At 44.9% G+C, this 7,500-nt stretch overlaps 1 protein-coding gene across 1 annotated transcript in view; it reads right to left on the bottom strand.

The window, feature by feature from the left end:
* col4a5 (collagen, type IV, alpha 5 (Alport syndrome)) overlaps window positions 1-7,500 on the bottom strand; it is a 54,571-nt gene that overhangs the window by 27,575 nt on the left and 19,496 nt on the right. The gene's annotated exons all lie outside the window — the stretch shown is intronic.

Here is a 7,500-nt window from a genome sequence, read left to right as displayed (position 1 = left end):
GAGAGAGATGTTACTTTAGTTGTTAAGAGGGGATTTACATCATGGCGGTTAGTATTTTCTCTCTAGTATTGCGATGAAATATAACAGTACATTCATGACACTATCATACTGCCCGTGACATGTCAATGTGACTGTTCACTTCAATGACAGTGACATGAAGTGTACTGCAAGCAAGAACCTCCCCACCAATAGAGGGTGCTGTGTATTTCGTACCAAGCACCAAGTACTAGTATAAGTACAAGTACAAGTATCATTCTGTTCTTATTGATATAGTGTGAAAAACATAAAATACATATCGCAAACGCAAATCATATAAACCCATTTTAGGTCATTTTTTAATCACATGTTGTTCTGTTTGTTCAGGTCACAGGGGCAGTTCATACCCCCCCCCCCCCCCCATGCGTGCGTGTAGGTGTGTGTGTGTGTGTGTGTTGGTGTGTGTTTATAAGGATTTACTCATTAGTCTCTGGTCTGTTTCAGATGAATAACATCTGCATTCTCCCACGCCCTAATCCTTTCTCTCTGTCTCTCTCGCTATCTCCCTTTCTCATTCCTCTCCTCCCTATCAACTCTCTCTCTCTCTCTCTCTCTCTCTCTCTCTCTCTCTCTCTCTCTCTCTCTCTCTCTCTCTCTCTCTCTCTCTCTCTCTCTCTCTCTCTCTCTCTCTCTCTCTCTCTCTCTCTCTCTCTCTCTCTCTCTCTGACAGGGCTGACTTTGGCAGTACCCACTGTACGACTGAGCGTGGTGATCAGTCTTGCCTTGCCGCCGGGCCAGTGGTCCGCCCCAGCAGACTGTAAACACGCGGGCGGTGGGGCCACAGATGAAGACTCTCAGACCACCAGAATCTCTGCGCCCTGTTCTGAAAGCTTAACAGATCTACCTGGGTCCCGGCCACTCATGGAGACAGGCACCAGGTCCCGAGGTCTTTTCCGATGGTAACTGGAAGATCCTCACTGAAACTATTGTTTTTCAACCAAACCGATTCACGCCTGCGTTCTTGCAGGTTAAGACAAATAGGGCTTGTTGCTCTCTGGAAGTGAAGCAGCGGCTATAAAGCCATTTCAAAATTACAAGGAAGATAATCATGGGTTTATGTCTGAATGTCAACGTTTTAATCCAGAGATACGAGTCATCCATCAACCAGGACGTTTGTTGCTTTCCGTCGGCGGTCGATGCCGTAATTTTGGTCTCAGTGCCGCCCCCCACCCCCCCCCCCCCCCCCCCCCCTTACCCCCATCCCACACCCATCAGAGCAGACCTCAGTGCAGATCGACCCCCACCCCCCCCCCCCCCCTTTAATTTCTTCAAACAGTGGAAAAAGCTACAACACACAAAGCTGCTTATCTCTTGATGGTGTGATGAGTGGCTCGTGGTTGTGACTGGCTGATGAGTGAGGAGAAAAACGTCACCTTAGGCTTTCCTTTTGAAAGATACTTTTTGTAATACATGCGATAAGTAAAGCGATAAATTAATTAGTGACATCAATACGCCTCAGAAATTCACTTGGCTGAAGGCGAGAAGCAAAGTGTGTGCATGTGTGGTTGTTTGTGTAAATGCGTGAGTCAACGAAGCATGTGATCACATTAGTGAGGTCAGCGCTTTACAGAAATGTTTTCTAAGTCTCACCTCTATCTCACTCTCTCTTTCTCTCTCACTCTCTCTTTCTCCCTCACTCTCTCTCTCTCTCTCTCTCTCTCGCTCTCTCCCTCTTCCCTCTCTCTTCCCTCTCCCACCCTCTGCTCAGGGCTTCAGGTAGGATGGGCTTTTCAGTACCAGACCAGTACCATCAGAATGGTATAGGTATAATATTTGTACTCTCTATGTAATAAATGTATTCAGATACATGTCATTAAGGAGGGGTTATGGGGGATCCTGCTCTAGGATGCCCTCATGTAGACTGTTTATGTTGGGGATCGAACCCAGTACCTTTTTTTGGCCACTACACTACCCTGGCCCCCTTTACTTCTACTACTGAATTGAAAAAATAGTATTATTGTAGTATTGATACTCATGATGACTCATGACTGTTGAGAATCATGAGATATATATATATATATATATATATATATGCAGCATATATTCAGATTCTCCCCTATACATACACAGGTTTTTTTAATCACGAACACTGAGGAGAGGAAGGAGAGAGGAGACATGAGACCAGGAGAGAGGAGACATGAGACCAGGAGAGGAAGGAGAGAGGAGACATGAGACCAGGAGAGGAAGGAGATAAGAGCAGAGGAGGATGAGCGGAAGAAAAGATAAGAGGTATGAATGGGAAGTCCCCCAAGAAAACACACACACACACACACACACACACACACACACACACACACACACACACACACACACACACACACACACACACACACACACACACACACACACACACACACACATACTACAGTATACATTGTTATCCTGAGAATGTAAGTGTGTCTTTTGTATTAGTCTTTATTGTAATTCATAATTTGTTTGTGTGCGTTGTGCTTGATTGTGTGTGTCGCTGTGTGTTGAGTGATTCCACATAGGTTAGCAGATGCTCTCTCTTTCCCAAAATAAGCTAAACACAAACACACACACGCACACAAACCCACACAAACAAGCAACTTATACTAGGGCTTTTTATTCTAGAAGCAGTTGGTGGTGTTCTTATAACTGCATACACAAAGAGACAAGGAACAAAGATCAGAGAGAGAGGGAGAGAGGGAGAGAGGGAGAGAGCATGAACTTCGCAACAAACTCCTAACTTTGTCTCTCAGACATCTAAGCTAAACTAAACACACTCTTAACAACGGGTGTGTGTCTGTGTGTGTGTGTGTGTGGTCTAAATGTATATTATGTTTAAATGCAGTGCCAATATAAATCCACTAAGTTTGAAGTTCTTAACAGAACCGCCGTTGCCATGGCGTTGTGTAATGAGCCGTGGTTGTCACGTGAGCGGGAGTGAGCAGGTGAGCTTTAGAATGTCTTCCCTCCGGAGGGAAATGAGGGGGGAGGGGGGGGGGGGATGTTGCCGTGGTCGGCACGGTAACGCCCAACCCCACCCCACTCCACTTCTGGAATGCCTAAGCAGCTCCACCTCAGCCTCATGGAGCAGGAAGATAGGAAAGGAATTAGGAAAGAAGGACGGGAGAAAGAGAGGAGATAGTGGGGGAGGTAAGGAAAGAAAGAAAGGAAGGAAGGAATGAAGGAACTAAAGAAAAGGAGATGAAGAGAGGTAGAATGAGGGAGGGACGATGGGAAGAGATAGAGTTAAGACAGACAGACAGACAGACAGACAGACAGACAGACAGACAGACAGACAGACAGACAGACAGACAGACAGACAGACAGACAGACAGACAGACAGACAGACAGACAGACAGACAGACAGACAGACCGATAGAAGGAAAGGAAGAGAGAAGACGAAGACTGAGGTCATTGAGTCTGACTTGAGGTTATCCCAGACGAATAATTGAAGTCGTAAATGTATATGACTCAATCTCCTTTATTAAATGTTTGATCCAGGCTACAACCAAACCGCTTACACCCCAGTTGTGGGTCTGGTGTTTTCCCCAGCGCCCAAACATCGGAAACCATCCCAGTGTGGTCAACAATTAAAGCTGGATAGATCAGCAATAAATATTATTGATTGTTAGTGGCTGTGTTTGGCCTTGCAAGGGTGTTAGATGTTGTAATTGTCTGGTTTAAGTTAATAATCGTTTGTGTATTATCTTCATCAAAGTTGGAACAATTTGACAGTTCAAAGGGGAAATTATCTTATCTTTATTGTCTTTATGTTTTAGATGTTTTCTAATTGCTAACTTGTAGTTACCGTTATTTACCACTGGGTGGTGCTAGACAGCATCACGACCTGCAAAGAAGGCCCTGTTGCTTTAGAAAAGGAAGAACAATTATAATAATAATATTGACACCGGCCTCTAAAAGGTTAACCACCATAAAGTCTGGTTCTTGATTAATAACAGTTATGTATTCAGTTATTTTTACTATGTTTTCCTCCCACTGAGCATGTTTGTAGTGGAAAAGATTTAGTGATAATTTCTCTGTATAAAACTAAAGTCAACCACCATTCAGGTTGCAAAAGGCTTACCGCCCTAAAGTCCAGGTACTGGCTGAATAACGACGTATTCTTAGCTAGTTTTATCACAGGTTAATCTGTGTGGCTGTGTAACTGTGCAGCATGAACAAAAGGTGTTGGGTCCCTCTCTCTCTCTCTCTAAAGAGTCTGATTTCATCGGAGCACGTCTGGGCAGGTCCCTCTCATTCCTCGCCCGGGTCCTGAATGCCCCATCCAGACACACAGACAGACCCACCACACACCACCTCCTCCACGAGGAGAGGGAGTCTGATCTAGAGGGGTCTACCTTATGTTCGGTGGTGTAGACTGAGCACGGTTCACACACATAGAACACATGTTCTGGCTGACGACTGCAAAGTAGAATATTAGTTGATTTCAACAATGATACTTTTCACATCGTTTAGTGGTGTTTAAAGAGTGAGCAGTAATCACAACAAGCTTGTTAGCCAATACACAGAATAACAAGATAATTAGCCAATAGGATGTAGCATTACAAAAATAAATTAGCCGATAGAGAGTAGCCTTATAGCATGCTATTTATTTTCCTATGTATAATTTTATTAATTATATTCTGTATTTGCTTGCGATTCAAGTCAAGTCTTTCCCATCATTAATTATCTTACTTTTTTTTGTCTCTCTGTCTCCATCTGTCTCTACCGCTGTCTGTCTGTCTGTCTGTCTGTCTGTCTGTCTGTCTGTCTGTCTGTCTGTCTGTTTCTCTCCCCCTCTCTCTCTCCCCCTCTCTCTCTCTCTCTCTCTCTCTCTCTCTCTCTCTCTCTCTCTCTCTCTCTCTCTCTCTCTCTCTCTCTCTCTCTCTCTCTCTCTCTCTCTCTCTCTCTCTCTCTCTCTCTGATGACCCTATGTCTCTCTATCATCAGGACCTTTGGGGCTACAGATGTCTGCTATGACTTCCTGCCTCTCTCACCAGGGGGCGCCTTGTTTATACAGATGACAAAGAATGTGACACATACACCAACACACACTTATCCACACACACACAAACACGCACACAAAGCGTTCTCTCACACACACATTGATAAAAAGTAAAAGTCTGAACAATGTCAACAAAATCATGCAGGAGTTGTTTTGGGGTAAGGCCATTCCTGCCAAACACACACACACACACACACACACACACACACACACACACACACACACACACACACACACACACACACACACACACACACACACACAGAGCTTTATTCCCGCGATAGCCAAACTTCCACCTCAACGTGAGATTGAAAGAACAGATGGATAGGGAGAGAGGGGGAGTGGGGAATAGGGAGAATAGGATAAAAAAAATTGTGTTGCCATGAGAATGTTTGCCTACATGTCTTAGCCCAGCCCTTAACCCCTGCATCTCCATTTAAATATCTGTCTCTCTCCCTCTCCCTTACTCTCTACCTCTCTCTCTACATACACAATATGCTACTATTGTGATAGCTATGCATGCATAATGAAATGACCATTCTTATCTGAAGGAATGAAAGAGAGGGAGAGGAGGGAGAGATGGTGACATCTAGATCAAGGTCACAAACACACACATACACGCACGCACACGCACACACACAGGGGTGTTGAGGTTTCCTCAGTGAACAGAACAGTTTTCACCATAATGTTATTTAGTTTCATTAAGTTATTAAACAGCAGATAGAGGCAGAGGAATTGAGAGGGGTTAGTCAGGTGGGAGGCGGGGGGAGTAGGAAGTTCAACTTAAAGAGAGAAGGAAGGAGAAGAGAAACAAGCATGTGTTTTAGAGGGGGACGAAAATGCAATCCTATGCAACAAAATAAAGGCGACAGTGGGAGGCGAAGAGAAAGTTTGTGTTTCTCATGTGACTGCGTGTGTGTAGGTGGGTTTTGTCAGCGAGCCCGGTGAATTCAGGTCAAGTCCGCAGTGGACCTGATCTGGTTTCACCATGCAGGCGGTCAGAACACACCGCTAGCATGTTCTCCTAGCATGTTCTCCTAGCATGTCCTCCTAGCATCTTCTCCAAGCATGGTGTACTAACATGTCCTCCTAACATGTCCTCCTAGCATGTACTCCAAGCATGGTGTACTAACATGTCCTCCTAACATGTCCTCCTAGCATGTACTCCAAGCATGGTGTACTAACATGTCCTCCTAACATGTCCTCCTAGCATGTACTCCCAAGCATGGTGTACTAGCATGTTACATTAGCATGTTGCACACTTTCCTACATCTTTAAGAACTTTAATTTGAAGTACATTTTCTTTGAGAGACATAGTGAGAGTTTGATAAGAAGCTAAGGGAGAGAGGGGGGGAGGTCAAGCATCAAATGGCCGCAGGCTGGAACCGAACCCGGGTCGCTGCCGCAAGGTCTGTGCCTTTATGGGTACGCCCTCTAATCAGTGAGCCATCGGGATGCCCTGAGCAAAGATAACATGATAGCATTTAGCATACAAGTGGTTAAGTGAGTGAGTGTATATGTTGAATATGAATATCAATTCATATGTTTAACTGTGTGTGTGTGCTTGCGTGCCTGCGTGCGTGTGTGTGTGTGTGTTTCGGTGTGACTGTGGACGGTACGGGAGCGTATGTGTAAGGACGGTAGTGTGTGCATACATGTGTGGGAGTCGGAGAGATGGAACAAGATAATGAGACACGGGAGAAGAGGGTAAAGAAGGGTGGACTGATGAGAGAGGTCTGGAGCCATGGAGGCATTTCCTTCATCTCCACAGAGATGTCTATTGTTTGTTGGTTCAAAACCCCTACACCATGTGTCTGCGTTTCACTTTTGAAAACACTTGCATGTCGTAGGCACAACAGTGTCCCTCTCCCAGGTCTAGAGACCAAGTTATCTCATGTACTGAGGAGATATGAATGGCACAGATGGTCAGACACGCTAGGGGAAACGCTAACTCCAACTAGCATTTCTCCTAGCTGATTTTCTTTTGAAAGGGAGATGTTAACTCCAACATTAAGGTAATAGCTGAACGCAATGGGGTTTGCGGGCGGAAACGCCAGCTCTTTTCTCCATCAAATGCTATCGTACTGTATCAAAGAATAGGGAAGATGCTAGCTCACATGGGTTACATGCTGCCATTCCGACATGCTGCCATTCCGACATGCCGCCATTCAGACAACTTTTAGTACCGCCATTCCGCCATTCTACCAAGCATTAGCCGCGTTTACATGTACACTTCTGATCTGATTCGATTTCTAATCGGAGTAGATCTATTCCTATGATGCGATTCGAATGTACTGTATGGCATTTACAAAAGTGGTAAGCGTACGTTCCTATGTCTCTCGCGCACACCTGACACATCTGGACCTGTGGCGACATTTTTATGTAGGCCTATTTGATTTTAATGAAAGCCTGCTCCTTCAATTAAGAAGAAGGAGGACATTACAATGACGTCAGTTTCTCGTCCGGTTTTTTATATCTACCCCCTACTC

Source organism: Gadus chalcogrammus, chromosome 17, assembly GCF_026213295.1.
Source record: "Gadus chalcogrammus isolate NIFS_2021 chromosome 17, NIFS_Gcha_1.0, whole genome shotgun sequence".
Taxonomy (NCBI): Eukaryota; Metazoa; Chordata; class Actinopteri; order Gadiformes; family Gadidae; genus Gadus; species Gadus chalcogrammus.
This window is presented reverse-complemented; position numbering and strand designations above follow the sequence as displayed.